The sequence below is a fragment of the Dipodomys spectabilis genome, unplaced genomic scaffold (genome assembly GCF_019054845.1).
Source record: "Dipodomys spectabilis isolate Male_0828 unplaced genomic scaffold, ASM1905484v1 ptg000001l, whole genome shotgun sequence".
NCBI lineage: Eukaryota > Metazoa > Chordata > Mammalia > Rodentia > Heteromyidae > Dipodomys > Dipodomys spectabilis.
Window position 1 is genome coordinate 2761253 of NW_024870678.1, and position 20301 is coordinate 2781553.

Genomic DNA, 20301 nt, shown 5'->3' on the forward strand with positions numbered 1-20301 from the left:
GCCCCTACATGATGGATGAGTGGATGAGAGCAGGAGAAGGAAGGGAATCTTAGGTCCTGCTTGAAGGTGAAGGATGGAAACCCCAGGGCTCCCTTATAGGCACTCGGATCCAGCACTTCCCTTGTCAGTCTGCCATGTGATGAGGTGTCTGGTCATCTTTTTTTTTCCAACATCATGGTGATGGAGCATTTGTTTCTGAACTCTTTCTTATGTGAATTATCTGATCTGTTAGGTTATTCTTCACCGTAGTACTAGACATCTAGATTAGTGCTCAGGACTTAAGCATTTAAAAATACAAATGAGCTGGGCGCTGGTGGCTCATGCCTGTAATCCTAGCTACTCAGGAGGCTGAGATCTGAGGATTGCGGTTCAAAGCCAACCTGGGAAGGCAAGTCCATGAGACTCTTATCTCCACTTAACCAGCAGAAAACCAGAAGTGGAGCTGTGGCTCAGGTAGTAGAGTGCTAGCTTTGAGCTAAAGAGCTGAGGGCCAGTGCCCAGGCCCAGAGTTCAAGCCCCATGATTGACACAAAAAAAAAAAAAAAGAGGCTGGAAAGACAAGATTTTATACGAGGGAGCAGTTATTCATGTGCTTCTCCTTGTTATTCAACCTATAAATGATATCAGACACAGAGTGGCACACTTGTGAATGGTGGCACAAAGGTGTGATTTGGGATCAGAGTTGGGAGTTTTTTGGCTGCTGTCATGGGCATGTTGCTTAGCACCTGCACCTCAGTTTCCCATTTTAGAATATGAGGGTAATGACCCTAGCTACTCCACAGGGTTTTTGCAAGAATCAAATGCACAAAGGATATGAATGTACTTTGCAAAACTACAGTGGGTTGAAATATGTACAGTGCAATTAGACAAACATACTGACAGATGATCAAATAGGGAGCCTGTAGAGGTTAAGTAGTTTGCCCAAGGCCACACAGCTGGACTCATGGCTTGACCCATAGTAGTTCCTTAGTTTTTTTTCAGTTGGTACAAAATGGGAAGTGCTCTGGACTTAGCCCAAGTAGTAGCTAATAGAAAGCTTGCCCTGGAACTACCCTTCTAGAAAACTGAGGGGAACTTTGGGGCCTTCTGCTAACAGGTTTGTGCCCCAGTCACCATGCTAAAAGGCTTTGCTTTGCTCCAGTTCTTTCTGGTGGTTGTTGTTGTTTTATTATTCTTAAGTTTCATTCTCAGATAACTGCTTACTCCCTTCTTTAAATGACATGAAAGAGAAAAGGAATTCAAAGCCATAAAAACCCAGTCTTGTTAACCCTCCATGCAAAGGAATTACAAGGGGCTCCTACAGTGAGCTCACTGAAGCCCCGGATAGCTGTGGAAAGGGAATGTCTGAGAGCCAGCACTGTGAGCTAAAGCATCTCTGCTTTCCCAGGCAAGAATAGGCCCCTAATGGAACCCAGACATCTGCTCTCGACATTTAATGGCCCTTGAGCTGGTTTAAAAAAAAGAATGTAATGGAAGCTAAATAGGATAACAGTGCTACCAGGCCAGCCAGTGCCGTCTCTTACCTGAGCTTGAGCTGACGGAGGTTTGTCTTTAGAAACGTAGATGTTTGGTTTTTGGAAGAATAGATGGTTTGTCTTCTTGGAGGAAGAGGAATGTATGTCTTCTAAAGACATTTGGCTGTCATTGTAAAGGACACCACTTTCATGTTCCCTGGAAAGAATGAGTTGAGCAGAAAACGTGCCATCAATTTTTGTCTGATATTTCAAGCGTGGATTTCCCTCTTGTGTGGGTATGTGTGTGCAATTATGAAAGATTGTACAAAGATCTGTTAAGAGAGATTAAATATATTAGCTTTAAATCTTTATTGGCTAAACCATAATTTTCATACTGATAAATGACTACTTTGGGTATAATACATTTCATCTTTATACCCTGTTGGAAGTTGTCATTTAGTCACCTTTTCCTCACAACTTTTTGGAAGAGGTTAATTTGATAGGGTATTTCTTGATTTGAAAAGGAACCACTTCTCATGTAATCCCAGCCTGCAGAAGGATCATCAGTTTAAGACCAGCCAGGACTACATAGCAAGTTTCAGGCAAGGATGGCAACTCAAACAAAGCAAGTTGCTAAATCGCTATGAAAGGAAACCAGCTCAATATAACCACAGGGCAGAGTAAAGACAGTGGAAGCTCCTTAAGGGGGGGCCCACCTTCTTGGTATAAGATTCCACATTGCCTTGGAATGAATTTCTCAGCATTCAGGAGCACATGTGGCTGGAAGCATATTTTTACTTTTAAGCTTTAGCTGTCAAGTTTTTGAAGACTCTTTTTTTTTTTTTTGGCTGTGGGGATCTGAATTCTGGGCCTAGGCGCTGTCCCTCAGCTCTTCAGCTCAAGGCTAGCTTTCTACCACTTGAGCCACAGCACCACTTCCGGCTTTTTCTGCTTATGTGGTGCTGAGGAATCGAACCCAGGGCCTCATGCATGCAAGACAAGTACTCTACCACTGAGCCACCTCCCCAGCCCAAGTTATTGAAGACTCTTACATTCAGAAAACAGGACTTAAGACAGAATGACTCTCATACCCCAAATTAAGCATCCCAGTTTCCCAAGAGCTCTTCTGCAATGACTCTTTTGTTTGCCTTTGTTTTAGTCATTCTCTATATTCATTACAGCTCACTGGCAAGAGGTCCCATGGCTTTTCTCCTGGTGGTCATGGAACAGCTCTGTTCAGATGACATTTTACTGGAGAATTATATTGGGGTGCGTCTCTGGATGTCTCACAAGTGGCTTTCATTTTAGGGCATAGGTAAAATCCTTTGACCTTTGGGTCTGTCTGCAAAAGAAACATTTCCATACTTTTTTTGTGACTGACAGTCTTCCCTCAATGTTCCTGGGCATACACACTGATGGACTCAAGCTCTTCAGCTCTTGGACCCTCTTGAGTTAGAAAGGTGTCTCCATGGAGGGAAAGCTGCTTCACTTTCTCCCTAGTATTGATGTCAGAAGATGTCTGAATCCATAAGCTCTTTGATTTGTTTTCCTCTCTTGTCACTCGGGGACACGTTTAGGGAACAGCTCACAATGTAATTTAAACTACTTCATGGTAAGATTGGAAAACATCCACCAGGAGAAGCCATATGGAGAAGAGAGAGGGGTCATTGTCTTCCTGTTCCTATCACTAGCCACATCACTTAGAAATCTCTTTGAATATTAGGGTTTTTCTTAATCTATAAAACAGAATAGAAACATAGAACATTAAGAGTGTATCATATATATATATATATATATATATACATACATCATATATATATACACATACATACATACATACATATATATATATAGTTTGAACTTTGAAACTAAACATTCTGCTTATAAAATGGTAAGTGATGTACTAGTATAGAATTAGAATTTGGAACTGATGCGTAGGCTACCTTCCCAAAAGGGTGAATCTGTAATGCCAGTTTGATTGATGTTTGAAGGTTGTGATTTGTGATTCTATCATGTCTTTAAATTTTACATTAAGAGATAAGACTAATTTTAACCAATTACGGGTAGCAGCATTTGGTATTTCATTTATCTGAAGTCTTGTTTTTCTTGATGTAGTTAATAATTTCTGTTTTAGAGAATATGATATTCTGTCTGGAAAACAGACCCAGCTATTTGTCCCTCGACTGTAGTCTGGGTAACAGTGTGTTCTGCATCTGCAGAGGTCTTTATTCTTGCCACTTTAAGAAGCTTAACTTCTCACCTACTATTCATGAGATGACTGGATCTTCCTAGTGTTGATAACAGTAAAGGAAATTTTATCAAGCTATGAACAGGGATTCTTTGTAGAGTCTGGGACATGCCATACATGGTATTTTCCCCTGGAAAACAGTGACATCCAGCACAAACACTGTTCTTCCTTGGACTTGTTGGCTTTATCATCTACCTATGTGTGCTTCTGGCCAGCCTGCTAAACATGGGGCAGAGTTTGAGAGTTTTCCACTTCAACCAAGTGCATTTATAAGTGGCATTATGTTAGAAAGCTCTCACTTGGCCATGGAGCTTTCTGTGGACTATAAACAAATGGGTTAAACAGCACAATTGCTCATTGTAATTCTTGTAAACTATAAACTCCCATTAGAAGTTTCTTTTTAAGTATTTGTACTGCTCAACATTTGATGCTTTATAAATACCATTTTCTGTAAGTGGAGTCTTCCCTTGGGGTTATCTGTGCATCTCTCAGGCTGCCTTTCTGTATGGGGAAGGGAAATGGGTTTATCAAGAGCCACCTCGATGTCCTGGCTGGAGAGATTGCCTGTCCCTGTTGTTCTCCTCAGTCCTGGGAAGGTGGGATGACAGTTGCTGGCTGCCTTTTGTCTCCATACTTAAAGACCAAGGTTGGATTTTATTCAAAGGTAGAGATTTTCTTATCCTAAAAATTGAGATATCACTTCTTTTACCCTATCCTTATTGATGTGTTCATTTGATTTCAAAGTCTTGCTTTACCCCATCCTCTAAAATGTTTTAAAATTTAAACTTTAGAAACTAAAATGAGTTAAAGTTTTGTTTTGTGAATTAGTGATACTGTAGATGCTTAGATATCTAATACGTTATTGTTCCTCAAAGTACTTCACAGAATAATTACTCTTAAACTGTCCATGAGAATGTAGTAGAAAATGGAGCCTGTTTTGGAAATACTGTGTTAAACAAAGGAAAATTAGGTTATTTCTGGCAGGTTGTCTTAAAACCTAAATGAACATTACAGACCTTGGAAGATAGGCTATATCACACAGGGCATTCAGTGTTTCCTAAATTTGGTATCTTGACTACATCTTTTTAATTTTGCAAGAACCTACAGGATCAGCATTCTTAGGAAGCCCTAAAGAAATCCTGTCCTGGGACTGGGAAGGTGGCTCAGTGGTAGAGCGCTTGCCTTGTATGCCTGAGGCTCTGGGTTCAATTCCTCAGCACCACATAAGCAAAAAGAAAAAAAAGCCGGAAGTGGTGCTGTGGCTCAAGTGGTAGAGCGCTAGCCTTGAGCTGAAGAGCTGAGGGACAGCGCCCAGGCCCAGAGTTCAGGCCCCACGACCGGACCCCAAAAAAAGAAAAAAAAGAAATCCTGTCCTTAAGAAATCCTGCTAAAATAGGTGGTGGGTTCTTCACGTTTTCCTCCAGGGGGCAGGGAGGAGGGGATTACAGTTGTTAAGCAAGTGCTGTATCCCTTGAGCCCATGCCCTTACCCACAGCTTACTTGTCATTATTCTTGAGGGTTTGTTTGTTTTTGGGGGGGGAAGAGGGTTAGTATGCCTTTGTCACATAATAAGCATCTCTCAGCTGTGGACTGTGTTCTTCCTGTGGATGAGCTAGCTACCTGGCATATGGAAGACTCCATTTTGATGGAAATGCTAAGCAAAGCCTAGATTCATTAGACAGAATGTATTTTGAGAATCTGCTGGGCACAGGGATAGAGGTGAATCAAAAAGGGCCTCACTTTCAACTGACTGCATTGGCGGTGACTTACCCTACAGTGAAAAACGGCCTCACATGCCAGGTGGGAGCAAAAGACACACACAATGTGGCAACCATAACATGCCAGACTTTCTTGGACAACTCTGACTTAAAGAGCCCTATTTCTTTATTGTATGTTTTTCTTTTTCCATGTGTCTTTGGGCCATAAAAATACAAACATCACTACTTCGGGAGTTCTATCAGAATAGGTCAGAGTTCACTCAGTTCATCATCAGTTTCCAGATGATGGTTTCTGTTAAAAGCCCCACTGGACTTTTGCTGTAGGTTTTGGTTTTGTAGTTGAGTGTGTGTTCTTTTTCTCCCTTCCATTTTGTTATTATTTATTTGTTGGGGAGAAGGTACAGCAGTTCCTACGTTGGACATAAGCCAATTGGAAACCATTGGAGCATGCTGTTTCTGGGTTCTACTCTGAGGTGAACTGTGGGTTAAAAGGCCTCCCTATAGCTGCTAGGGAGTTGAGCAAGGCCGTGTGAAATGGCAGAGGGAATGTGGACTAGTAGCACATTTTTATGCCTCGTGGCTCTGAGTCAAGCCACTCAGATGAGTCTCAGTTTGCTTATCTATGCAGTGGAGTTAAAATTAGACTTTCTTCTCAGGGCTAGCTCTTACAGGACTAGCTCTGATAGAACTTACTGTCTTGTTTGCCCCTTTAAAAAAAGTTATTTAATGTTTGTTGTGTTTGGGTTCCTCCCTCCCCCACTGGGGTCTGAACCTATTAGTTTTTGTGCTTACTAAATGATCATTTTGCCCCCTTGAGCCATATCTTCAGCCTCCTTTTGCATTATTTTCAAGCTAGGGTGTCCCTCTATGCCTGGACTATCTACTGTATCCCTGGGATGACAGGAATGCCCAGCCACGGTGCTTCCCCAGTAGCTGCGATAATAGATGTGTATCACTCAGTCCAGCCATTGGTTGGGATGGAATGAATCAAACTTTCATGCCAAGGCTGACCTTGAACTGCAATTCCTTGCATTTTCCTGCCTCCCAAGTAGCTACGATTACATGCATGAGCCACATTGCCCAGGTTTTGTGATTTTAAGTGACTCCAGAAATGGATACAGAATAAAGAATACAGCGAGTCTTATAAACACAGAGAACCACTACTTTTCTCAGTAAACTAGAATCAGTCTATATTCTTTATTCAACAAGTATAGCACTTGTCTGTCAAATAAAAGCCTTTGCATTTTGAAGACAATGTTCCCTAGAAGTCCTGCCTACTAATTTGAGGGCACCCATTAGAGAAACTGATGTTTTTCCACTTTCAAAGTAAGCCTCTGTGCAGATGGACCAACAGGTTAGATATGGTGCCCAAATTGTTCCATTAGCATCTTTGAAGGAGTGCTTGAGCAACCTGGCTGTGTGGCCTTAGGTTTCCCTAAGGGCCTGATGGGTTCATAAGAGCTCATAGCCAGCTGCTAAGGGAGAAGCCTCAGCTGTATTTCCTGGGTGTCCTGAGCCGGGCCCATGGTTCTGGTCTCCAGAACCTCTCCTTTCTGCCCTCCCACTGCCAGGCTATCCCAGGCCACACAGATCTTCTAGGGCTTCCTTGGAAACAGAAAAGTTGCCTCATACGGGCATGATGCAGCAGTGATGATTTACCTCTTATGACACAATTCTGTTGTTAAGAAAGATAGTCACTGAAAACCTGAAAGACTAGGCTGCCCTTCTCAAAACGTCACAGCAGACCCAGTCTGGGATACTGTGCTCTGCAAGACTGAATGGGGCTGAAATGCCAGTGTCTAGGCTGCTTTTGTTTCTTTTCCTTGCAGTAAGAGATGTGGGCCTCACTCTGTAATTCTAGATTTCTTATTGGATAACCTTTTTGCTAAAGATCCATGGCATTCATTTATTAAAGGATGAGAATCACTTAGTCATGAAGTCTCTGAAGATAATTCTAGTGTTTTGGAAGGATGGACTTAATTGCCAGTCTTGGTTTGATTGAGGGTTTGTGTGTCAGTATGTCTTTCCTTCTCTTTTTCTCTGATGAAAGAAGTCTGAGCCATACAATTTTTTTTTATAAACTGTTCGTGTCTGTGTAGAATGTTTGATTTTATTCCTTGGGGGAAATTTGTGGCCAGGAAGAGAAGGCCAGAGATAGAAGTCTCAGAGTTCTGAGGTCAAAATTCTAAATTATTTTTCACTGAGTGGTTCAAGTGGTAAAGCATTTGCCATGTAAGCATGAAGCTCTGACTTCAGACCCCAATATTGCACCCCTTAAGTTCCACTAGGCCTCCGTTTGTGCACATGCTGCTGTAATCCATTTAGAATTTGTGTATTCAGAAATAACTGGAAAACTATACAGCCCAACATAGCTATAAGTAGTCAGAAAATATGTTAACTGACAGACGTGTTAGAAGGTTGACCCTTACATGCCACTGAAAATGCTGCCTGTCACCAAATAAGCATCTAAGCCAAATTATTCCCTGCTGGGAGCCAGTCAACTTCCACCACTCAGCCTGTCCTGCTGACTGGGGTGGGGAACCCCGAGTGCATTGTACCAAGTGCAGGTACAGGTGACATGGCCAGGTTGGGGGCAGGGGGCGCTTTATCACAGACTTTATCACTCCGAGTCTTCACACTGCCAGAACACCAGCCCAGGACCCTCTTGTGTCATTCTCAATCAAGAGCCATGCTGGAACCCCTCCTTTCAGCTCCCCCTGGGTTTGCTTCCTGTATTACAGTGTGATGACTGCTTTTTGGTCACCATCTGTCAGCAGCATGTCCTGGTCACACTAAGCATGTGGATGAGTGGTTCAAACTATTTATGTGACTCTGCTGATTTTGTTGTTGGTTTCAGAATTACTTGGAAAATTAGATTGTCTCACAAACCCTTTATAGTATCTGAAGTAGGGAAAGAGAACTTTGGAGGATGCACCTCTCATAGCCCCTACTTCTGTACTTGGACCCTTTAATGGACTGGTGACTACACCTCCTGGTCCCCCACCTTCTGGAAATCTAGGGCATCTGCCATTCACTTCCGCACCCTCCCCCCCACACACACCCCAGTAAATGCAGGGAAGAGTCATATAGGACAATGTCACACCCAGCAAAGATAAACAGTGATATTCAGGTCATGGCTTGGCGCTAAGCATTTCCATCCTGGGCTCAAGATCCCTTTTGTTTTAAAATTGTGGATCACTGTGTCATGACAGTACCCTGAAACATAGAATTGTTGGACTATTCATTTGGGGATTTGAGTGCTGTTGATAATGGTTGTATATGTTGGGATATACAGAAAAGATGTAAGAAGGCTAATTCTTTATTAAGTACTTGAGAATCAGTTGATTGTTAAGAATCATGCCTTCTAAGAGTTTGTCTTATAAGGAATAGAAATGTTAAATTGTTAAAAATCATGCCTTCTATTGATTTTGTCTTATAAGATACAGGAATATTAGAAATTTAATAGAAAACTGTCCCTGCCTCCAAAAACTATACAAATCTTACATCCTGTCCTGGGTTCTGCCCCACCTCCAGTGAGACTTGTTCTTGGCAAATTGGAGTAGCTTTTGGAGCAATAGGGCAGATAGGAAGCAGCATGAGGCTTCTTCCAGGAATATGGTTTATTCATTTTATCTGACCAACATTAACTGTTCTTACTTTCAAATTTCCGTGGTACTTGGAATGTGAAAGAAATTTTGTTGCTCCCCTTGGAATCTCTGCAGATTGAAGGAGAATATCATGTCTAAAACAGCGATCTTAAAATATCAGATGTTTCCTAAATGGTTGGTTTCATTGGAAGCCTTTTCCCTTCTCTCGGGGAGTTCACCATATTGGAAGCTCAGACTTCACGAAGAAGTGTTCAGTCCAGGTACCATGTGATCAGGTGCCAGGTGCGAGGTGTTGGCGTTCAGTAGAGGCCAAACAATGGAAGATGGGGTGGAGGAGCTGTCTGAGTGCAGGAGTGATTCATGCAGGTGGGGAGAAGAGAGGGCTAGACAAAGCATCCCTGTGCCCGAGCCATTGGGCAAGTAGAGGGTTTGTTCCCACTAACACTGGAATACAAGGTAAGAATGAGGTAGAACTTAATCCCATTAGTCTTTGCCAGCTACAGTCTTTGGATATTATAATCAGTTTAGAGAGGAATCCAAATACTCCTTAAAGGTTTGGGGTTTTTTTGCCTTTAAAATGCTTCTTTAATATCCCACACTTTACATAATAGTCTTTGTAGAAATAGTCTTCTCAAGAAAATATGAAATCTCTACAACTTTACTTTTGACACTAAATGACATGTATATAAAATATTGGCTAAAAATAATCCATGCTGCAGGGTCAAGTTTATTTCTATGGAGCCTGTGTAGCCATCAGTGGTCCTCTGCACAGTGCTTTGTCTGGGTTGTGATGACTTAGGACAGCCACTTCCCTCCTCATTTTCCCTCATGTTTTGTCAGCATGAACTAATGGCTGGCCAGCAAGGGTAGGCAGGGCTACCTGCAGGTACCTACCAGCCTTCCTTGGCAGGCTCTACTAAATACCTGAAAAGCTAGGCATTCCTAGGAGGTAGCCAGCATAGCACTTTCCACAAGTCAAGCTCTACTCTCATGCAAAAAATAATGTTTTTCAATAGTGTGAGTAGTCAAATTCTTTACCCTGTCACCTTATCATTAAAAAATCCTCACTCTTAGCTTCTCTGTATTATCTCTTCTACCTCCTCTAGTAGAAAGATTCATAGCCCAGGTGCCAGGTTTTCTGGATATTTAGCTTTTTCTTTGGGAGGTTTTACAACTGGATAGAAACATGGCCTCTAATCTGCCTAGAACTTCCTTACCTGTTCCATTTCCATCATAACTACCTAGCATGACAAAGTGATAGCACTTACCAAAATGGACTTCATGCAGTTGCACCTGTTAGCTCCCTTGCCCTGGCAGACATAGAAGATGGCTCTGTGGTCAACAGCACAGGCTTAGTGATGGATTTGCACTAGCCGTCACTGACCACCAGGCTGATTTTCATGAAAGTGTCTGATTCCTCTTCCTCACCTGTCCCAATCTAAAAGCTAATGTGAAATGACCAAATTATAATGGTAGCCTGTTTACCTACACAGTGTAATGTTGGCCTGTAGATATGAACTAATTGTACAGGAAGTGCTACCATTTTGGCATTTCAAAGTTAGATGAGGCTGCCTAACCTGAGACCTGCAAAAATGTTTTTCCTGGGGTGACACCAATTCTAACAGCCTTGGTGGGTGTTGGATTGAGACTCCAGATGGATTGATGTCCCTCCAGTCCTTCTAGGACTGAAACAGAGATGGTACTGCCAGGTTTACTCTGAAACCCACACCTGTTCTGTGACTCCCCATGAGGCTGTCCTGTCAGCTTGAGGGATCCATTCACTTTGTCCTAGTGTTCCTGTGTAGGTTCCAGCTTGCCCTGATAGTTACAAGGTTGAGCTTAAACTGTCCTTGTTTTCAAGCATAAAGGAAGTATCATTTCACTTTAATTCTGTTTTACATGCTGACTTTGCTTTAACTTAAAATTCTAACTAGGAAAATGGTTGCTATCCTTCGTGGATTTGCAGGTGTGAGGGTTTTAACCTACGTCTCATTTTCCTTCTATAGCGTAGTCAGTATTGAAGTCATCTTTCTCTGCCAAGTAGATAAAAACCCTGCTGACAAGTGTGCACTTCTCCACAGCAGAGAATGTTGTGGGAGGACAGGAGTGGGGATAGTTATGTCCATGCTCAGATTCCAGTTGATTGGGTTGTTATGTTTTCTGTACTTTTAGAGGCATCTCCCTTTCTTAGAACATCATGTGACCTAGTGGTGATAATTAGGCAGAAGCTTGTCTTCCCTGCAGATGCCAGGATTACAGAGGGACTGATCTCACCAGAGACCAGATGACAGCATCCACAGATATTTTTAGTTTGGGCTTCATCATTTATTTGGCCTCCCCATTTCACTTTCCTTGCATCAACAGCCTGATTCTAAACTTATTGAGTAGTGAGGGTGCGGGGGTGGGGGGAGATTAGGGGGACCACCTCCTTCCTCACTGGTGAAAGTCACCAGTGAGACAGGGTAACCATTTCTACTCGTCGTTAATTGGTGTATTGCCTAGTAACTGCCAAGTAACAGCTGTGGTTTTGTCAGCTATCTACTTCCTTTTCCTTCCAAAAGCTTTGCTTAATCTGATATGTTTTTACACTACAAGGGTATCAACACACATACATAAGCCTCACAGTTAACTAAAGGGCCATACTTTAATCCATGAGAGGGTGGTGAGAGCTTGCTAAATCCCATGAAACTTGTATCCTAGCCAAGCATCGTTGAATTCCCAGCTCAGTAGCTGATTGTGCTTCCCACCTCTTCTGGTCCTTGACCAAAGCAAATGACCATTTGAGCTGCAGAAGAGCCATTAGAAATCTGAAGTCCAGGCAGTTGCTCTTTTCCAAAGGGTTATTTCTATTTCCTGGGGCTTGTCGTAAGTGGTGATCTTAATGTTTCTCTTAGAAGGTGATTATATTCCTGTTCTGCGTTTATCTATCTGGTTGCTTAATTTCACAATATTTTGCAGTCTGTTTTCCTCCTATTGCAGCCTTTCAGTTGTATGAAGTGATCGTTTCTATACTAAATGTGCCCTCTGTAGGAGCTGCCTCTGTCCCTATGTCTGGCACTAGTGGCCTCAACCATAAGCACCAAGGCAGCTTCCTGCAGCAGACTCCCCAAGAGGGCTGGAGACCCTGGAGGAAGGTCCAGGACATAGCATCACAGGTCCTCCTGCTCTGTCTTGTGCTGCAGAAAGGGGAGTGATAATTAGTGCATCTCCTTTTTAATGATGATACTCCCAGAAGATTCTGGGCCTTTTGCTGAGGGAGTGGGTGTATGACCCGGGGATTGGTGCTGGTATGTCTTTGTACCACCCCAGGTAGGCCTTCTACCCTGGTTTCAGGACTGATGGTCTGTCCTGACCAGGTGATGCCACATCTGGGGTCTAGGTGTCCTCTGGCTCCTCCTCTCCATGTTGGGGCACCCCAGCAGCACAGCTATCTGCAGCTCTGCCTCTGTACTTAGGGAATGAAGTGTGTTATCTTCCCATTATGCACCAGTTTCGGCAGTGGATTAATTAACACCAAAGGGAACCAAGGAGGGGTCTGAATTAGGTAATATCTTGACGCACCTCCCTTAGAACTTACAGAAAGTCAGGGTCGGGACTTGGGGACTGTAGTCCCCAGATCCCTGATGACTAATTGCATAGTGATGTTAGACTGTGATTTATTAAGTGTTATTGTGAAGGGGAAAAAAAACCCAAATTCCCTTCAGCAGACTTTCATCTGTGAGCACCTGTGTGATCATGCTTCAGGGATCCCGGCAGAGGCTTTACATTATCACCAGCTTTAATTTCTCATGAATACCAAGGTCTGTGATTTATTTTAGCTTTCTTCCCTCTGAAAGTAAGAAACCATTATTTTATTACACACACACAAAACAACACCTAAAACACATGAAGCTAAATAGTGGAGATGGGAGTGGCCTCCTGATCTTTATTGTCTCTGCCTTCCAGTAAAACACCTTCTTTGGAGCTATAGCAGAGGTAAATATAACCATTGCTATAAATATTATTCTTGCTGCCTTTGCAAATGTTGATGATAGACGGTGAGATTACCCCTAGTCACAGAAGAGACTGGAGTCAGAAGAACACTGGTGCAAATCCCAAATGAACACGTGTTGCCTCCATGGGCAGGGGCAGATGTATGTACCTCATTGAGTGTGAGCTTCCTGGCACCTTGCTCATTATTTAGTCACTCTGCCTGGTGGTAAGAAGATCATGAGCTTATGATGCTTCACTGCCACTTTTTTACCCATGTCTTGGCCTGGAGCCATTTCTTTACTACCATGACAGCCAACACTGTCTCCATAAACAAAAGATCTTATGTCTCCAGGCCTGTCATGTCAGTTCCTTTAGCTATAATCTCTAATGTACTTTTGTTTTGTTTTTGGTGGTGGTGGTGGTGTTAATCCTCTTTTCTGGGCTTAACTGCCCCCATGAAATCAGGTAACACTTGTCTAAATTCAGATGCTCTGGGAGTACTACCAGTCTTTTCCATTGAAGACTACTGGCAACAAAACAATGCTGTTGTTAACATGATTTTTTGGGGGGAGGGGGGTCTGTTTGGCTTGGTATGTGTTACAAACTTTTCTCTCTGCAGATTTTTAATATAGCAATTAAATTTCCAAGATAGCCTACTTAGAGTAAGTCCTTACTACACATCATGTGCAGTGTAGGTTTACTGAGCCTTTGTAGGAAGGCCATGTCCTCTCCCCTGGCATGAAGAGTATGAATGGAAAGGATAGTGAGAAAGTTCCTTTAGCCCACCTATGTCTGCTGGGGGTAGGGGAAAGTCGAGAAGTATAGCTGATGTCTGCTTTGGGTGATAAAAGTGCCTTGTTTTAGCAGAAAAGCACCATGGAAAAACCCCTGGGTTCCAAAGTCTAGAACAAAACTTGGTAACCCTAGATATGCCTAACTTAACAGGGCCCACCAGAGCCTCCCCTGTGTGCCTTCCTCCGTTAGCTTCCCCAAGTGCCTGCTCTTATTTCCTGTGGGCCTTTCCACTTCAGAGCATTTGATAATAAAGGACCAAGTAAGAAATAAAGAAAGTAATCCCACTTTGTCCTTGGACTTTTCAGACCTTTAAAATTCTGTAGCAAACAGCTTTTCTGTCTGTACCCTGGGCTGCAAAGGAGGGTAAGCAGATGGGAAGATGATGAAGCATGCCCTTGGGTGCCCACTGTTGCCATTTGAATGTCCTTAACGATATCTGGTTTTCTCTTCTTGCCTTTTAGACCCTCAAACTGACACAAGACCTACAGAGAAAACCCTTTGCCAAATCTGCTCTCAGCAAGTGGACAGTGATACCGTTTACAGCTTAACACCTTTGTGAATCCCGCGCCATTTTCCTAACCCAGCAGAGACTGTTAACAGCCCTTTATCCTGGGTGAAGCACTTACCCTTGGAACAGAACTCTATAAAGTATGCAAAATCTTCCTGGTACGGGGTGGTGAGCCACCTGCCAGCGAGGACGGCACCGTCAGCACCGCCCAGTCTCTTTCAGAGCACATTGTGAGCCCCTGTGGGCGATTCTGTGGTGTTTTAATATCGCGATGGCTTATGGGATGTTTTACGTGTTGTTTTGTGTTTGTGTTCTTTTGATCCTCTGAGTTTTTCACACACATTAACTTGCAGTATTTTTCTGTTAAAATGTTAACCATCCTTTCCAGGCACATTTAGAAACAAAAGGAAAATGTTATACCATTCTGGCTCTGGGCATCGTAAGATTTTTGAGCCCATGGAACTCCATAAACTAATACAATATAGAAACTATGGGGGGGGGGGCGGGGATTTTCTTTCTTCTTTTGTTTGGCAGAATGTTATCCTTTTCTAAAAACTGAACAATGGCACAACTGTTTGCTATGCGCACCCGTCCAGGACTGAACACGCATAGACAACACACATGGAGCACAGTATCCATCTGACCCGTATGTTTCCATTCCTCAGCTTCTGAGTAGGGTGGTCTGAGGGTGAGACCCCTTCCCTCCCCACCCCCCAGTCAGTAGGACCTGTGGTCTCTCATCAATTTTTTCAGCTAATACAGTAGACAGTTTTGAGCTGGTAGGTTAGAAATGAGTAGCTTTTCAAGAAAGAAATAAGTTCAGCCATCCACTCATTGCCAAATGCCACTATGGGACTAAATTTTAAAGAGAAAAGAAAAGAGGGGGAAAATGTGTCTTGTTTTGCTTTTCAAGCTCAAGAAATGAGCTTACAGGTGGGCGACTAAGCTTACCATGAGATAAGATAGGAGCGGAGGACACACCGAGTGGTTGGGAGGGCAGATCTCATTTGAAATATCCATCCTTGATTACGTTCAGCCTTGCTGTGTGTCATCTGATCTTGTAGAAGTATATGGGTGAAAGGCAATAGCATACAAACTGCTTTTTTTAAATGTAAGCTTAAGTTGTAGTTGTGCAAGAGATACAATGGAAGCAAAACAATAGGGCAGTTTAAACTTTTTTAAAAACAAAAAACTTTCCCGCTTCTATGGATTTCATTTTGTTGTGTTTTCAAAAAGTTATGGTGCTGTATAGGTGCTTTCTGTTTATCCTGGAAAGTGTGATTGTCTTCATCACCCCCTTTGTAGACAGAAAAGTTGGGAATACTTTTGGTACATATGAAATTGGTGTGACGATGCTCTGATTAGCACAGCATAAACAGACTTCTCCAAAGTGATACAAAGACTTTTCTTTGTGTAAAAAGCTTAAGCATACAAATGTATAAGTATATTTTATCATGTACAGTACAAAAATGGAGCCTTATGCATGGGCGTTAGGAACACAAGCTAGTGTTTCAGCACAGACTTCCCTGCTTGAGTTCTCGCTGATGCTTGTACCCTGGCAGTGGGCACCAACACAGACGTGCACCAACCCCTTGCACCCACCACCACTAGCCCCCCAAGGTCCCCTTTGCACCTTTCTTTATAACTCCTCTGGGGATGATGCTGGTGGTGATCATAGCTCCTAGCCTAATAAGAGTTCCATTTGGTATTGTCACACGTCTCTTCCGCCTTGCTCCGATTGTCACGTTTGAGCACTGGCTCTGTTGATTTCACCCTGCCTTTCACAGAATCTGTAAATTGTTGTGCAGTTGTGATTATAGTAGACCTGTAGTGTATTGCCTTCTCTGAACTGCTACATGTTTATAATCTTCATTTTTAAAGTATATATAATTTTTAAAAATATGTATTCTATTTACGTGGTCTGTTTGTCAGTGAGCCACACTTGCTTACCATATTCTTTATAATAATGCTAGCCATTCCTTTGATTCCTTAGTAGTCTGCTGTACAGTGTCGGTAAAGGAGGGCTGCCTGCCTGGCTTCCTGCATGGTGCTGCCTGGGCAGAGGTATTGCAGGGGCTGCTGTGGGCTTACAGGGTGTAGGTGGGCAGAGAGAGATGATCGGATAAAGATCAGATACAAGGGAGGATCCCAAGTGCTTCCAACTTGAAGGCCCTGAGACTTCTCTCCTGAGTTCAAAGGAACAAATTAACTCACAAAATAGCTTACCTGCCTATGCAGCTTTAGGACCTAGGAGCCACTTGGGAGCCAGAGAGTCAACCCTCCAATGTGTTCCAGCTTGACAATGTTGAATTCCTTTCAGACATGTGGCATCTCATTTATCCTCTTCTTTTCCAGTGTTTGTTGGATTTCAAGCACAATGTCTTACAGAATGTCCTAAAACCAGATTATGACTTAATCTGAAACAGCTGAGGGAAAGACAGAGGGTACGGGTATGAGGACAAGGCAGCCTCAGACCAGATCAGAATAACAGAATGTTTTTTTAGGTAACTCCAACAAGCGTCTACAGTCTACACGTCGTGTGGACAGCTGAGACTGCCACACCCAGGAGAGGGTCAGGCAAGAATTAAATAATAAGGTGTCAGAACCCCTCAATCTCCACTCCCCACTCCCTACACACAGAGGCCAGGTTCCCTTAGATGAGCCAGTTTATACAGTGGTCAGAGGTGTTGCCTGGACCCTCTGTCCCCTCTATCAGGTCCCCGCTTTCAGAGTGGGCTAATTGCGGGCCACCATGTAATGTTCTGAATGTCTTCAGTCCCTGCCATAGTGACCATAGTGTGATCTGAAACATCTCAGATGACACTGCAGCCTTCAGGCCAGGGCCAGCAGTGCTCTGTTGAATCATGAGAATTGTGCAGGGTCACCCCCAGCCCCTCAGTCAGTGAGCTGCCCCTAGGGAGGGAGCCACCCACTTGGTGACAGGAAGTCAGGAAGCAGAGTACATAATTGTGGAGACAAGACATGCACTCTGGGGCTCCATGACTCTCTTCGGGCTTCGGAACCTGATACCTTGTACCAAAGTTAGAAAAGAGCTTTATTGTGAGCTTTCACTGTCCTGGCACAAAGTCTGAGTGCCAGGCACAGCGTACCCCATTAACTGTGAATGCATCTGAGGTGGCTTCCTGCATCAATCCTCTGCAATATGATTGCTGAACCACATTTGAAAATTATTTTTTGCTGAAGTCTGTCTTTTCTGTTCATGGAGGATCCTGCATCCTTGTATAATGCAAAGTGGGTTTTCTTTTGGGTGTTGATTTCTAGTATCCTATGTGTCGCTTTCCCGTCCTGAGGAGAAGACACGTGGCTCACTACTCAGGGTGTGACTTCAGGTGGCTTCTAACCCTATACCCAGATTAAGGGTTACAGAGACAGACTTCACCTCTCCCTAAGGAACTATTCACTTGATGAATAAGGAGCATTTAAATCTCTTGGAAAAGGCCATCAGGAATAAAACATTCAGGAAGCAAGTCCTTTGTTCCTGATGCTGGTGTCAAAGGCTGTTGGGAAATAAAGCTATTATCCTTCTCTAAAGGCAAAAAGAAAACTCTTGACAGTTCTGAATTCTTTTTTTTTTTCCTGTTGTATTTGAGGGAACACCATATTATTAGGTGTATTTTTTTAATTAAGAAAAGCAAAAAAAAATTTTTTTTCATAAAAGTGCAATCACTGGTAAAGAGGTACGAAAATGCCAGCCCTCCCAGAGCTCTGGGAGGCAGGGCACTGGGGGAAAACAAAATTCTGATTTCTTTTTTCTTAAGTAATTGTACAAAGTCAGGTTGTGAGTACAATGCCTCTGGATCAGTGTCACCCATCACACTCCCGCGCTCTTTGAAAATGAAGTTCTTTTTCAAACAAGATCTTAAAACAGATATCCAAGTATCTGAAAAGACTGTGATATTTGATCTAAATCTTATGTGGGTAACATTTTATACAGGTTAAATGGATGGGATATTTTCTTCTTGTTTCTTAATTTTATTTGTGTGTACTTTTCTTTGATGAATGATTACAAGGCATCTGCTACACTCGAGAAATATGTGTGCAGCCACTTTTAGAAAACGACAAAAAACTATGTCTGGTCACTGGTTTCTCTCAAATTCTCTCATTGCTTGGCAATCAGTCTTCCCTTGTACCCTTGTCCTAGCACAGTATATCCACAAGAAATGTAAACAATGTGAAAGAGGACCAGGAAAATTAGTGATATTTTTTAAAATGTATTGTGCATTTTGGCTTCACATGTTTAACTTTTTTTTTAAGAAAAAAAAGTTGCATGAATGAAAAATCTCTGTATACAGTATCTGTAAACCTGTCTTACCTGTTTCAGTTTCTTGCTCCTACCCTATACAACTAGAGTCACACATGATGCATGGCCATATTCAAACACCTGAGAATCAAGCAGCTCGGCTTTGGTTTGAAGCACCTCCATCCTTTCTTCCAAAGCGAACACTATCATCCCGCATTCTTACTGAGGATTTTAACATAACCATATGTTGCCATGAATTACATCTGCCGCCTTTCTTCTCCAGGATCAAAACCAGTTTGATTTGGGAATTATCCCCTTTCCAAATGAAGTGGAGATGCAGTGCTTACTTTCCTTGGTGTTTGTAGATACTGCCTTGTGTATTCCATTTAAAACCATAATCTAGTTTGTAAAAGAAATGGTGACGCATGTAAATAAAGCATCGATGACACTCGTCTTATTCCAAGAAGTGTGGTTTTTTTTTTTTTTTTTTGGTCCCACCCCAGCAATAAAATGGCTGAGTTTATTTCAAGGTCTTCTGTAGGATTACTTCACAGGCTGGAATGAGCAGCACAGGGCTGACTCTATTAGGAGATCTGTCAACTAAATGAACATAGTAAACTTTTTCTCTGGCCCAATTTTGACCTCTACAGACAACCAAACAATAAAAGCAGATTTATGGAGCTGTTCGTGTTGGCTGATAGCCACTGTTGGTGTGCACTGAGTCATGTGGTCCCAGAGGAGCTTTTCTGTAGAAAGACAGGAGTCAGCTCTGCCTTTGCTTGAGCACCAGTGTCTCAGCCCTGCCAATGGCTGGAGCCTAGAAGAGCTACTTCACAGGAGTCCAGGAAATAAACAGTGATCCTTAGTAGGACCCTCCTGCCCAACACAAGTCACAGTAGTGCCTCCAGCTTCTGATGGCAGCAGTCTCCATAGTCCCTTTTTGTCTATGTTTACAGCCTCCGCAGTTAAGAGTACTATACACTGTTGTAAAGCAATTCTTACCCTGAACTGTATCTCCTAATAGACATTGCAAAAACTATGAAAATTAAAGAACAACCCAGCACCACACACACATCCCACTTCACCCCAGGGTCTGGGTTATAGGTCCCAGGGCTCTTTATATCAAGGAGGTGAAAAAGATGTGAAAAGTTGGCCCTTGAGGACTGGTTCTTTCTTGGAGAGGCTGCTTTCATTGCTTTTTCTCCTTACTGTTGTTTGAATTATGTATAAATGAAAAAATCTTTCCAACTCATTCCACCACCAACTGGAGAAGCATCTCAAGATCATGTCTCCCAAAAGATTAAAGATGGAAATCTAATGTCTGTCACTATGAAATCCTCAATAGAAAGTTCTCCAAAACCAGGTAAAAATGCAACCAAAAAGTAGTTCAACTTGAATGATCAATCACTAAGTCAGTTGAGGTGTGATAGTAGCCAGACCCTTGACACACCAAGAAAATCAAATCCAGGACCTTGCTTTCCATGGGATGTCCTGCAAGTGGAACCTACCTGCTCTGCCTTAGGTGCTGGGTTTTGAGGTTTGAAGCCAGCTCAGGCAGGGAAAACTATGAGACTTTATCTCCAATAAATTACCCAAAAAAGCCAGAAGTGGCATGTAGCTCAAGTGGTAGAGCGCTAGCCTTGAGCAAAAAAAGAAGCTCAGGGACAGCGCCCAGGCCCAGAGTTCAAGACCCAGCACCAGGCAAAAAAAGTCAAGTCCTGGTGACTAGCTCTGCTT

General features: G+C 42.8%; 1 protein-coding gene across 1 annotated transcript in view; it reads left to right on the forward strand.

The window, feature by feature from the left end:
* Foxo3 (forkhead box O3) overlaps window positions 1-19021 on the forward strand; it is a 109117-nt gene extending 90096 nt beyond the window's left edge. The window contains exon 4 of the mRNA XM_042675416.1: window positions 14257-19021. The gene's annotated coding sequence lies outside the window, so the exon portion shown is untranslated. The remainder of the gene's footprint in view (window positions 1-14256) is intronic.
* The last annotated feature ends 1280 nt before the right edge of the window (window positions 19022-20301 follow it).